Below are 13,456 nucleotides of genomic sequence, written 5' to 3' on the forward strand. Positions count from 1 at the left end.
ATATATATATATATATAATTTTGATTAAAAAGAGAGTCGGATAAATAATTTTACCCCAAGCTCACAACCAAACAAGGAACAGGAAATGCAGTCAAATTACCAATTCTAAGCCTGTTGAACCCTAATTATATAAGTTATATTTATATATACATAAATATATAATTTCATTGATGGCAACAATTAATAAATATTGAAAACATTTATATATTAACACAAATTTCTTGTGTGTATCCCCCCCCCCCTTAAAATAGTGAAAATCATGAAAAGGTAAGGGTATGAACTCACTTGATGAGTGGTGATTTGGGCAGCGCTTCGCTACTTGAAATTATGAGTTTCTGGTGAAAATAGAGTTCTGCGCGGGCAGAGTTTCGACTGAAAAAAATTATTTTCTTGAGGACTTCGATTTCTCCTGGCTTTCTTCGGGTGTTAGCGGGGTTCCCTAGGTTTTGAGGGTTTTAGAAGGGCTTAAAGGAGTGGAAGTAGATGTAAAAGTGTGCTAAAATTCATAACCAAGACAAAGAGGGGGAGCCCTCTACTTATAGTTTGAGATTTTGACACTCACATCATGAGCCATACAAGCTCACGTCGTGAGCTTGGTCTTGATCACCTCGTAGCTTCGCGATCTACGTCCCTACTTCGGAAGGTGTCACATTGGCTCATCACGCCGTGAAGAATTTCTTGCTCATGTCGTGAGTTTTGAAGAATCACTCTATAGACTTTTCATATGGACACTAGGCTTGAAAGGTGTCCATTGGCTACCTCACGTCGTGAGCCATATATGGTCACGTTGTGAGCTCGATTAGGGTAGCTTTCGGATATGTTGTAAGCTATCAGACATCAAAAACATCGGTTGGTCATAATTTTTGCATACGAGCTCCGTTTCTGATGCTCTTTATATCCATGCGTAGCTATTTCCGAGTACTACAAGTTTTGTTTAGACTCAAATAGATAATTCTAAGTTTGTTTTAAAATCTACATGATATTGTGACAACCCGGACCTTTTTTTTTTCGTTACCCTTAGCCGATTTCCGTTATTAAAATTTGAATTTTATTGAGTCCCGTCAAATACATTTGGTTTGGAAAATCATTTAGTTATATGATTGAACTTTATATAAGAGTCGGGAACAAAACCACACAAAATTTCAAGTTTTTCTTCGAACAAAACAACACTTCACGGCCTGACTGGAGTTCATGGCCGTTAACCCATTCACGATTGTAAACTAATTTGCGGTCGGTGCCAGGTGGCCCCCACCACCGACCATACCCCCATACTATATATATGGGACCCCCACCTTCATTTGAACCTTCTTGGCCGAAAACTCTCTCATTCTCTCTCTCTACCTCTCGACCGTAAACCCGAAAACACCCAAATTTCTTCCGAAAATCATCAAGAAATCACCTTTGGAGGTTGTTTTGGAGCATCTAAAACTCGTTGTCACCTAATCCAACATCATTTTTCTTGAGTTTATGGTCGTACACCCTTGACACCTTCAAATCTTCAAAGACCGCAAACAGTTCACAATCGTAAACCCTTCAAGAGGTTGTTCACGACCGTAAACAGTTCATAGCCGTAAGCCCCCCCCCCCTTCACGTCCAAAAACTCCTTCACACCGTGAATCTTGGCCGCAAACCCACTTTTCCACCTCGATCGAGTCTCGGATCCCATTGAGTGATGCTTACATCAACCTGAGGGTCTTCAATTCCAGTTTCATTGTTCAACATTCCACGCATCCAACAGTGAGTTCATACCCCCTATGCTTTTACTATTTTCACGTTTTCAAGGGGGATAGAAGCCAAGAGAAAATGATTTTGTGAATTTATACAAAAAGATTTTCACACCTTTAAAACTAATGCAATCGACACAATCATACAGTTTCCTAATGTTTATAAAATAATTAGATATTTTATCCCTTTTGTAACATGCTGAGCATGAGGGACTTTTTTAATCTACAGTTAAAATTGCATAGTTTTTAGATCCATACATAAACCAAGTACATAACATACATGCAAACTATAATAGGTATACTTTGGGTTTTCAATACACTGATTCATGAATCCAGAGTTACACATAACAAAACCTATAAACCATGACATATTTAATTCATGATATACATTACTACATTTGGATTTCAAGAGTACAACATTAAATAATTATTTAAGTATAATTATTACCCTAGAAAATATACCCACGTGTAACATCCGGACTCCCAGGTATTTTATTTTATACATTTATATTGAGTTTTTGGAGAGAGACTCAGCGAGTAGGCGCTCAGACTCGCCGAGTAGGATCGCGGATGGTCAGACTGATTTAATGGTGGACTCGGTGAGTCCATTTGTGGTCTCCGCGAGTCCATGCTGTTTAATGAAACCCTAATTCCTGGGGTTTGGGACCTATTTAAAGGGGCTTATAGCCACCATTTGCGGCTACCAGACCCCTGAGAGGAACCCTAAGAGATCAGAGTGTTTGTGAGGAAGAAGAGGTCATTTTTTATCTTTGTGTGGGTGTTTTTGCAAGAAGAAGGTGGCCAAGGCAAGAGGGAACTAAAGATGGCGATATTCTGTGGATTTCAGAGGCTAGGGACTTCGTACTGAGGTATATATTTCAATCATTCTTCAGTGTGGTGTTAATCTTTGAGAGTTAGGGTTTCTAGCCCCTTTAGAGTATGGATTGTCGTGCAATTGGACCCTTCTTGTGTTGAGACTTTGGATCTGGATCCAAAGTGGCCCAGAGACCTTAACTCCTCGATCTTTATGAGTGTCATTGGGAGATAAGAGTTTGGGATGGCATATTGGGTCCATTTCTTCAAATAGAGCCATTAGGTCTTTGCATGGGCATCAAGATCCAAACTTTACGTGTTTATTTTGCTTAAGGAGGCCAGATCTATAGGTTAGAGGAACGGATCTGACCTCAGGAGGTCATTTGAGTTTGAGCATGGCTTGAACTCGCTGATTTCAAGAACAGACTCGGCAAGTAGGACGGTTTTTCCCCATAAATCACGCAGATGGTAACTCGCTGAGTTGGGGAAGTGACTCACTGAGTAATTGAGGATTTTGAGGACGTGAGTTCATGACTGAACTCGCCGAGTCACAATTGTGCACTCGGCGAGTCTAGTCAAAGGGTTGACTATTGACTTTTGTTGACTTTTAGGGTTTGGTCAACTTTAGAGTATTTGAGGCTTGAGAGGGGTAAAATGGTCTTTTACCCTCTTGAGAGTGCTAAGAGAGGGAATGGCCTAGCCTTGGGAAATGTGTTGACGCCGAGTGTTTATTTCGTATGATTAGGCGGAGGCTAGATCCTATTTCACGGAGCCCGAGATTTCCGATTTACCAAGTTACACGAGGTGAGTCTTCTCACTATACGTTACCTAGAGTGGTATTATGAGTTGACCGAAAGGTCTTATGCGCTATGTATGAGATTGTGTGCCATGTATGAGATTATGTGCTATGTGATGTAAGTATGATATATAATTGTATAGACCAGACTGGAGGGTCCAACGATTCTGACCGGGCCGAAGGGTCCAACGAGCTATGACCGGACCAGAGGGTCCAACGAGCTATAGGACCGGAGGGTTCCGCTGAGACACATCGGTCGGGGGTCATATAGTAGGACCGGAGGGTTCCGCTAAGCATTTATGTTTACAGATGTTGTGTTATGTGTTTCAGGTACTAGTGAGGACCGTGGAAAGGCGCTGGTGTGACCCGTACACACAGAGAGGAGATTTGATTTGTGATCTTGGGATATGTTTGAATTGATAACTATTGTGGAATAATTTTTGAGAATATTTTTATATAAATTTGGTGGTTGAAAAATGAAAATTTTGTTTTGAAAATCTCATCGTTACAAGTTGGTATCAGAGCCTTGGTTTGAGGGACTCGAATGCACCTTCGGGCGTATCTGAACTCAAACTGAGGATTTGAGAAATTTTCAACAAATAAGAACTAATTTTACTAAAAGGAGTAATCGGTTTTGAAACAACCAGAGCGGAGCAGTGTGTATGGTCAGCCAGCGCCCGAACGGTGAATCCCCGAAATACCCTTATATTATGTGTTATGAGATATGAACTGTTATGTTATGCATGCTAGAGTAGGCTAGGTATTCATATTAGGACTAGAGTGTCCTGATTTGTGATGCCTTAGCCTTGGAGATTACTACGGCTATGAGATGCCTTGAGAGTGAGTAGGTAGCAGTTAGGAGCTCATGAGAGGTCTATCGAAGGGTAGCCAATGCATAGCGAGAGTAGATTACTTGCGACCCGGGATCCAAGGAGGAGGACTTGAGGTGAAAGCTGATGAGGTGTGGTCAGTAGTATAGGGCCCATACTACTGAAGACACCGGATCAGTGAGCAGTCCAAGTAAGAATCCTATTGATATTGGAGGACGAGTAGGGTTGCGTTATCGAGTGCGAGTATGCTCGACCGAGTCTCTGATATTTTTATGTTGTATTTCAGAGACATCATGGTTGGGACACGACACACACCTGGGAGCAGTGGTGTCAGCGACAAGGAGATTCGTCGATTGATTCATGAGGAGGTGGCTGCTGCTATCCAGGCCGATATTCCAGAGATGTTCGGGGACATCAAGACCACATTGATTTAGATCATTGACGAGCGGTATGCAACAGTGACTGAGGTTGCGGCTGCTGCAGCTACTGCTGCTGTTGCTGCTGCCAGACCTCAGGGAGGTGATTCATTGTTGTTTCGGAAGTTCAGCAACACGAAGCCACCAGAGTTCGATAGGACGCAGGACCCGATTGCTGCTATGAGGTGGATCTCTGATATCGAGGGATTTTTCTATATGTGTTCTTGTCCAGAACACTTGAGGGTACGGTTCGCTCTGTACTAGCTCCGCTTGGGAGCGAAGGATTGCTGGAGGTTCGTGACGACGAGCTTCACTCTAGCAGAGATTTCTGAGGTGACCTGGGAGAGGTTCACCGCCATGTTCAGAGACGAGTATGTTCCCCTGATGGAGTGGGAATGTTTGATTCAGGAGTTCTTGACCCTCAAGCAGGGTACTGATTCTGTTACAGTTGTTACCAGGAAGTTTCATAAGAGGGCGATGTTTTGCCCTGAGCAGGTGTCTACTGAGAAGGCTCGCATGAGCCGGTATCTGAGTGTTTTGAGGAGAGATATTCGGGAGTTCATGGCAAAGTCGAATTACCGGACATTTGTTGAGCTCGAGGCAAATGCCCGAAAGAGGGAGATTGAGTTGGAGGCTCGGGCCAGGGAGGAGGCCGAGTCATAGAGGATGGATCGGCGGCCGGCTCAGTCTCAGACGCCAGCCAAGCAGCCAGGCCCGCTGATTCGAGATCTGGGAGCGCGAAGGGACGCACTTGTGGGAAGTGCGACAAGAGTCATGAGGGGTCGTGCAGAGCGGGAGTAGGCTACAAGTGCGGGAAGGAGGGGCATATCGCGAGGGATTACCCTAAGGGATTTTCTGTTTGCTTACATTGCAACCAGACCGGCCATCGGAAGGCCGAGTGCCCTCAGCTACATCAGGGATCAACACAGGGATCTACGCCTGATGCTAGGGCTATCGAGGTTTAGCCAGCAAAGGTCGAGGCACCGAAGGCTCGCGGGAGTGCCTTCCAGTTGACAGCGGAGGAGGTCCGTGCAGCACCCGACGTTGCGTCCGGTATGTATTCTTCTCTTTATTTATTTGATTTTGAGATATTATGCTTATATTATGTTATGCGTAGGTACCTTTCTTGTGAATTATGTACCTGCCTTAGTGCTATTTGACTCGGGAGCGAGTCGATATTTTGTGTCGTTAGCTTTTAGTCGTCATATCAGTATTTATCAAGAGGCTTTGAGTCAACCTCTGCGAGTTTCTATAGCTAACGAGCGAGCAATGTATGCCACGGAGGTGATTCGAGGATGTAGACTTGAGATCTTCGGTGTGGGGTTCCCGATCGATTTACTCCCGATTGTGATGGGGGACATATGTGTCATAGTTGGAATAGATTGGTTGAGCCAATTTGGAGCTATTATAGACTGCAAGCGTCAGTTGGTGATGATTCGAGACCCTATTGGGGGAGTACTTATGGTGTACGGTGAGGGTACCCGTCCAGAGTCAGCATTTTGTTCGGCTGCGAGGGCGAGGCAGAGTTTACAGCAGGGCTGTACGGGATTTGTGGCCTATGTGATGGATACACGAGTGGCCGCTGGGAGGCCAAGTTCGATTGATGAGGTCCCGATTATGCGGCAGTTCCATGATGTTTTCCCCGAGGAGTTTCCGGGTGTGCCTCCCGAGAGGCAGGTGGAGTTTTGTATCGACTTGGTACCGGGGGCGGCACCTTTTGCCAAGGCACCCTATCGCCATGCGCCGCCTGAGATGCAGGATTTATCCTCGCAGCTTTAGGAGCTGCTGGGAAAGGGATTTATCAAACCGAGTAGCTCACCTTGGGAGTGCCGATCCTTTTTGTCAAGAAGAAGGATGGTTCACACCGGATGTTTATTGAATACCGGGAGTTAAACAAGTTGACGGTCAAGAATCGTTATCCGTTACCGAGGAACGACGATCTATTCGAATAGTTGCAAGGAGCGTCCTGGTTCTCCAAGATAGACTTGAGGTCGGGATATCACCAGATGAGGGTTCGGGATGAAGATATCCAGAAGACAGCTTTCAGGACTCGTTACGGGTATTACAAGTTCGTGGTGATGCCTTTCAGGCTCACCAATGCACCAACAACGTTCATGGATCTCATGAACAGGGTGTGCAGGACGATGTTGGATCGTTTGGTGATCGTATTCATCGATGATATCTTGGTGTATTCAAGATCTAGAGAGCAGCATGAGGAGCATTTGATGGAGATCCTCGGAGTTCTGAGATCGGAGAGGCTTTACGCCAAATTCCCCAAGTGTGATTATTCGTTCCAGGAGGTCCAGTTCCTAGGGCACCTCGTTAACCAGAAGGGGATATTGGTCGATCCGGAAAAGATCGAGGCGGTGATGTGTTGGGAGGTGCCGAGGTCACCTATCGAGATCATGAGATTCCTTGGGTTGGCTGGTTATTATCGGAGATTTATCAGGGATTTCTCTAAGTGTTGGATAACGTGTCTAAGTCCATAACTATTTCTGGTAAGTACTTGACCCGACCCGGCATGGTCCATTTGGGTTGCATGGCACCATGCAATTGGATAGACTAAACGAGAGAAATAACACTTGGAGATTATTAATATATTATAAGTTCTAAAATATTAATAATATTATTTAATTAGTTTGATCAAGAATTAATTTAGAATTAATTAAGTGATCAAAATATAACTAACTAAATATATGGGTTGATTATGTAAATCATCCATATCTTGTATTGTGGGCTAAGAGGCTCCATGGATTATCAGGTTGGGTTCCACTAATAGGATGCTCCATGGGAGTTACAAACCCATGGGTCATGGAAATGAAGAGTCATGACATATTAGGGTTTACATGGTGTAACCCTAGATGTGTTAACACTATATAATAATCCCATTCTCCACCAAAATCGGCTATATATACAAATGAAACAAGAGGGATAAGCCGATTTTAAGAAGTGTATGTTCACTCAAAAGTCTTTCCAAGAGCATTTTGTGTTGTGTTAAGCATTTGAGGCATCACACATAGGGTCCTAGGCTCATAAGGTTTCAAGGAACACTTTCAACAACAAGGTATGTAGTTCAATCTTTTATACAAAGAAAATTGTACCCCATGTATGCTAGATAGGTTCATAGCCTTGGAAAACAACTTTGCATGATAATTAGACAAACATAGATCCAAGGTTATTAGGGTTGCATGTACACTTAGGAAGTGTTAGAATGCTCAAAACCCATCGGTAGTATCAGAGCCTAGGCTTGCTTGTTTGATTTTTGTGCAAACTGCTTGAAAAATCAAATTTTCTGCTTTCTGCTCGTATGAACTCGTCGAGTCCATGACCAAATGCAAGCTGCTCGTCGATTCAGTTCATGCACTCGACGAGTAGAGGCTACAGTTTTCAAAATTTTGATTTTCGTTGTTGGAAATGGACTAGGAACATTACCCTAAACTGTTTTGGTGTTTTAAAACTAGTTTTAGTTGGTGTAATGTTCATGTTAAACCATTTACAATGACAAATTATCAAAATTACAAGTTTGTAAGTGTAATTTTTTATTCATGAAAGTGTTGATATTCATGTTCTTGATCTTATGATGTTTAGATGATCATACGAATTGTTTAAACCTATGTGGTAGATTAATTCATGATCATTATGTGTTTTAATGGAGTCCATAACTTGTCCTCAAGTTATAGAAAACCAAAAGTCACTTTGTTTTTAAAACCATTAAAAGAACACATGGGTTATAAAAACGAAGAGTCTTCATTTTTAATACTCTAATTAACTCATAAGTTACAAGAAATGAAAAGTTTTGAAAGTTTACAAAACTTGCCCTCAAGTTTTGGAACAAGTAAAGTCTTGATAAAAAATTTAGTTCCAACCCTTAGAATTTTAAAAGTTAAAATTCAAACCTTATACTTTATAATATTATAAGTTAATTATATATATATATATATATATATATATATATATATATATATATATATATGTGTGTGTGTGTGTGTGTATATATATATATTGTCACACCCCAAAACCGATAACGACGGAATACATTTCGGGGTGGAGGACGTCATGTACAGTATCATCACAATTGCATAATAGTAAAAACAAGAAACATACAACCATTTCATTTACATAGTGAATTTAATTACAAGCGTGTTTTATATTGTTCAACAAACACCAAAAGTAATTCAAAAATAAGAGATGGGTCTTGTATGCTCCACCTTCTCCAAAAATGTTGCGTCTGTACCTGTCTATCTTTGACCTGAAGATACAAGTTATTTTGGAAACGAATATCAGCATAAAGCTGGTGAGTTCATAAGAGTTTAATGTGAATTTTTGTATAAAAAGGAAATAGTGCGAAAAATGTGCCCTTTATATTCATAAGCAGTAGAAAAACCTAGAAAATCCCATATTTTCTAGAAAATACATTGTAAGTGAAAATCTGTGAAAAGTATGCATTCTTCATTTTTGAAAATAGTTTATTGTAAAAGTATATTAGCAAATCTCCAAATAGTAAATATGATAGAATAGGTTAAGCCTGTAATCAGTGATAGAGGTGCAAGCTTCCTTTAGTGATAGATACTTACTTACTTCAGGATGTAGTTTAGTATTTAGTGTAGTATTTTAATGTAGTTATAGTGTATTCCTTGTATATTACTAATAGTGAGGATAATAGAGGACCCCATGACCTTCCCAGTCATGCATAGTATAGTGAAGTAGTGGCATCCCTGGGCCTGCACGGAACGGACTGAAATTAACAGTCAGGATGTAATAGCGTCTGCCCCGTATAGATCTATACATGTAGTGTCGTCTTCCTGTCGGAAAACTCTGGGCGTAGTGGGTAACGAATAGAGTATCTCTTAGTGGGTTAGTGTATTGTTGTTTGTTTAGTGTTTTCTCTTTTGTTATAGTGTAGTAATCTTTTAGTATTGATCATAGTGTATTCTCTTACTAGTGTATTGTCTGGTAATAGTGAGTATTATAGTGTAGAGAGTAGTGACTTTAGCGAGTAGTAGCATTAGCAACATTAACTATACCTATTATAGTTAACTTAGTGTGGATGATTCTTGTCATGTTAGTGGCTTTAGTATCTAGTGAAAGGAGAAATATTCGTGTCCCATACTAATATACAAGTTATATAACTAAGAAATCAACGACAGTCGGACGGATAACTACTACCCTAAGCCCACAATCAAACAAGAACAGGAAATAAGGCGAGATATCGGTCCTAAGTCCTCCAAGTCCTACTTATATAAATATATCAGTGTGGTTACATTTTATAAGTAAATTGATTTAATAAAAGTATTTTCCAAAAGAACATTTAAAATCTTGCTTGCTTGTCCAAAATAGTTTTGAAAACGTATAAATCTCGTTATAAGGCATAGTGATAAATCACATGTAATTTGAACTAAGGATAGTGAATCACATGTGATTAATTCTCGTAACATGGAAAATCGTTCTGTAAAACTTTCCATAAACATATATAAGCAACTTGTATCTCCCCCCCCCCCCCCCCCCGTAAAACATATAAAACATTTGAAAGGTTCATTAAAGGGGTATGAACTCACCTGAAATCGCGTAAATCGGGTGAATCGGGTAAATCGGGTGAATCGGGTAAATAGGGTAAAAGTGTCGGTTGAGATTTTGGTATCGAATACCTACTTGAGCACCTTTTTAAGACCATAATGTCATATGAAATATGTATTTTACAAGAAGTTAATCATCTTATGCTTGTCATTAAAGTATTTGGGCATTCTAGCATCGTTTCGGGGTTTTAGGGCCTAGAAGGGGTTCCCGGGAGTGGTACAAGGCCAAGAATGATTTACGGGAGGGTCCATGAGTTCACTCCCTTGGAGTTTACGGCCCAAAGGCCACTCCTTGGGAGTTTACGGCCGTAAGCCCCCTAGGCTTGGCCGCAAACTCATGTGGTCCTCCAAAATGTAAGTTTAAGGCCTTATTTCACTTCCCTAATTTAATAGCAAGTGTCTTGAACTAATATGGAGGGTTTAAACCCTCATTTTGTGACATTTTGGGGATTTTACGGCCAAGACTTGTGCTTGGGCCGTAAACTCCATTTAATCCCTCAAAATGGATGTTTAAATGGTACAACACACTTCCCTTCACCTTAGATAAATTCTAGAAGGCCTTAGATGAAGTTTTGGGACATTTTGGCATAAAAAGTGGGGAGATTACGGCCCAAATAAAGCCTTGGCCGTAAACTCTTCTTTTGGCCTCAAAATGAGATGTTTAATGGTACAACGCACTTCCTATGGCCTTAGCTAATTTCCTTACATGCCCTAGATAAGTTTTTGGGACTTTTAACAAGGGTTTTTGGGTGTTTACGGCCTAAGCATAAGCTTGGGCTGTAAACTCCTTTTTAGTCTTCAAACTATTGTGTTTTAATGTCCAAACTCTCCTAGGTATATCTCTTAATTAGTACATAAACTTAAAGGAAGGAAAAATGAAGCTTTTGGCAAGTTTTTAGGTGTTTACGGCCTAAGGGGATTCATACGCCGTAAACTCCCTTTTGATCCTTGTTTTCTATGATTTTTGGCCTCTAATTACAATGAAGTATGTTTAGAATAAGATAGGGAATAAGTCCTTACGTTTGGAAGCCGGAATTCGCGGTTTTGGAGTCGGGTTCGGGTCTAGAGAGAGAAAGTAGTAAGAGAGAGTGAAGGTGTGGTAAAAGAGCTTAAATGTAGTGCCCATTTGTTTATATATGTCACGGGTATTTCACCCGATACACGGCTACCCGATGCTAAAGTTTAACGGGGTTAAAACTTTTTACCCGGGTGAAGTGGTTGAAAAGTAATATAACTCTATTTGGTTAAACGGGGTTAACACATACAAGTTATACTTACTATGATTATATCAAGACATATAAATAATTAGATAATTGTTTATTGATGACTCCAAATATTACAGAAAATAACATATAGCGATGCATTCCGTTAGTGAAGATGGGATTAGTAACGGAAATAGATTTGGGGTTGTCACATATATATATATATATATATATATATATATATATATATATATATATATATATATATATATATATATATATATATGTATAAGAGCAAGTCGTCTTACCGCTAGTACGCCTCATTCACGAAGCCGGTCTATAAGGGGGGTTTAAGGTTTTGCCTATAAAATGGCAAATTAATGGGTGTCCACTCTCACCCACCGCTTCCTTGATCGGTGGAGGGTCGTTAGCCGAACGGGTAGGACAAGGACTTATAAATTCTCTTTAAAGTATGATGAATATTATAAAGTAACTAAATGTTTTATTAAATTCCAAATCTTAGTTACTTTAGGAGAAATGTGAATAAGGTGCTAATCCATGAAATTACACTTTACACTTTGTTTGAGTCGTTGGTGGAGCGTGTGTCGTTAACCGGCACACTAAATTGGACTTGACAAGGTAGGTAAAGGGTGACTTAAGGTTTATCATAGTATCGGTGGAGCGTGTGTGGTTTACCGGCACATCGATTGAGTGATAAACTTTAAGGGTGCCAAGTCATTTGCATGATTACTTCACACCTCGTTTTGTGATCCTCGGTATCCCAGTCACAAAAACTTGGAGGTCACACTCGAGATTGAAACATGCCTTTGAAAACTTCAGTGAATTTCAAAAGAATCTAGGAATTTCTAAGAACCAATCAAAAACCTAATATTTAATATTTCGTTTTTCATGGTGGAAATTAGTGAATCGTCATTCACCTACCTTTCAAATATGTTATAGCTTGGATTACGGCATACCTCTTCTAAGTTATAATATATTGTGATTGGATCCAAGCCTTAATATTACATTTGGGTGTTTATTAAGGACTCTCTTAATATCTAAACTAATCTTGTCCTCTTCCTTCAGATGTCTTCAAACAATGCTGCTTCTGGCTCGAATCCTAATGGCTCCTTTACCCTTATGAACTTGTGTGGGAAGGTTACTTTTGATGGATCAAACTTCAATGAATGGATCAGAAACATCAGTATGATTACCTGCTGTGAGGACAAAGAATATGTCCTCAACAAGGAGCTTAAGGAGATTAATGAGACAACTGCAACTCCCCAGGAGATCGCTGACTTCCAGGCACATGAAAAGGATGCTACCAAAGTGGCATGAATCATGATGGCCATGATGACAGCGGAAATCCAAAAGTCCTATGAGGACTTCTATCCTTTTGAAATGCACCAAGATCTGATGGAAACATGCCATAAAAGTTCACGACAAGAGAGGTATGAAATCATCTGCTCCATGATAACAACCATGATGAAGGACGGGGAATCCGTCACGAGCCACATGCAGAAAATGCAAAGGTATGTGGATCGGTTGCTGAAGCTTAATGTGAACTTCCCTGAGGAGCTTGCAATAGATATCATTTTGCACTCCTTACCATCGTGCTATGATGAATTCCGCATGACATATCACATGAATATGGAAGAGGTCATACTCAGCAAACTTCAGGGTCTTCTCAATACTACAGAAACAGGTCTTAAGGGGAAGTCGGTTGTTAACACTCCTACTCCAAAATCTGCCCCGGTTTTGGCAATCGGGAAAAGTCGAGGGAAGAAGAGAAAGAGCTCTTCGAAGGGTACCAAGGCTAGGACCCTTTATGGGTCTTCTTCAAGTGGAACCAAGAAAGGTTTCGTCACTCCCTCTTCTGACCTAAAAGAGGCTGAATGCTTCTATTGCCATGAAAAATCACATTGGAAGCGGAACTGACCAAAATACCAACAAGATGTGAAGGATGGGAAAGTTAAACCCAACCATGCAGGTATTTACACTATCTTATCTAATAACTCACCCCATTCTAACTCTTGGGTCCTTGATACCGGCTGTGGTATTCATATCACTTCTGATTTGCAGGGACTGAGAAGAACTGAGAA

The sequence above is a fragment of the Lactuca sativa genome, chromosome 3 (assembly GCF_002870075.4).
Source record: "Lactuca sativa cultivar Salinas chromosome 3, Lsat_Salinas_v11, whole genome shotgun sequence".
NCBI classification, from domain to species: Eukaryota; Viridiplantae; Streptophyta; class Magnoliopsida; order Asterales; family Asteraceae; genus Lactuca; species Lactuca sativa.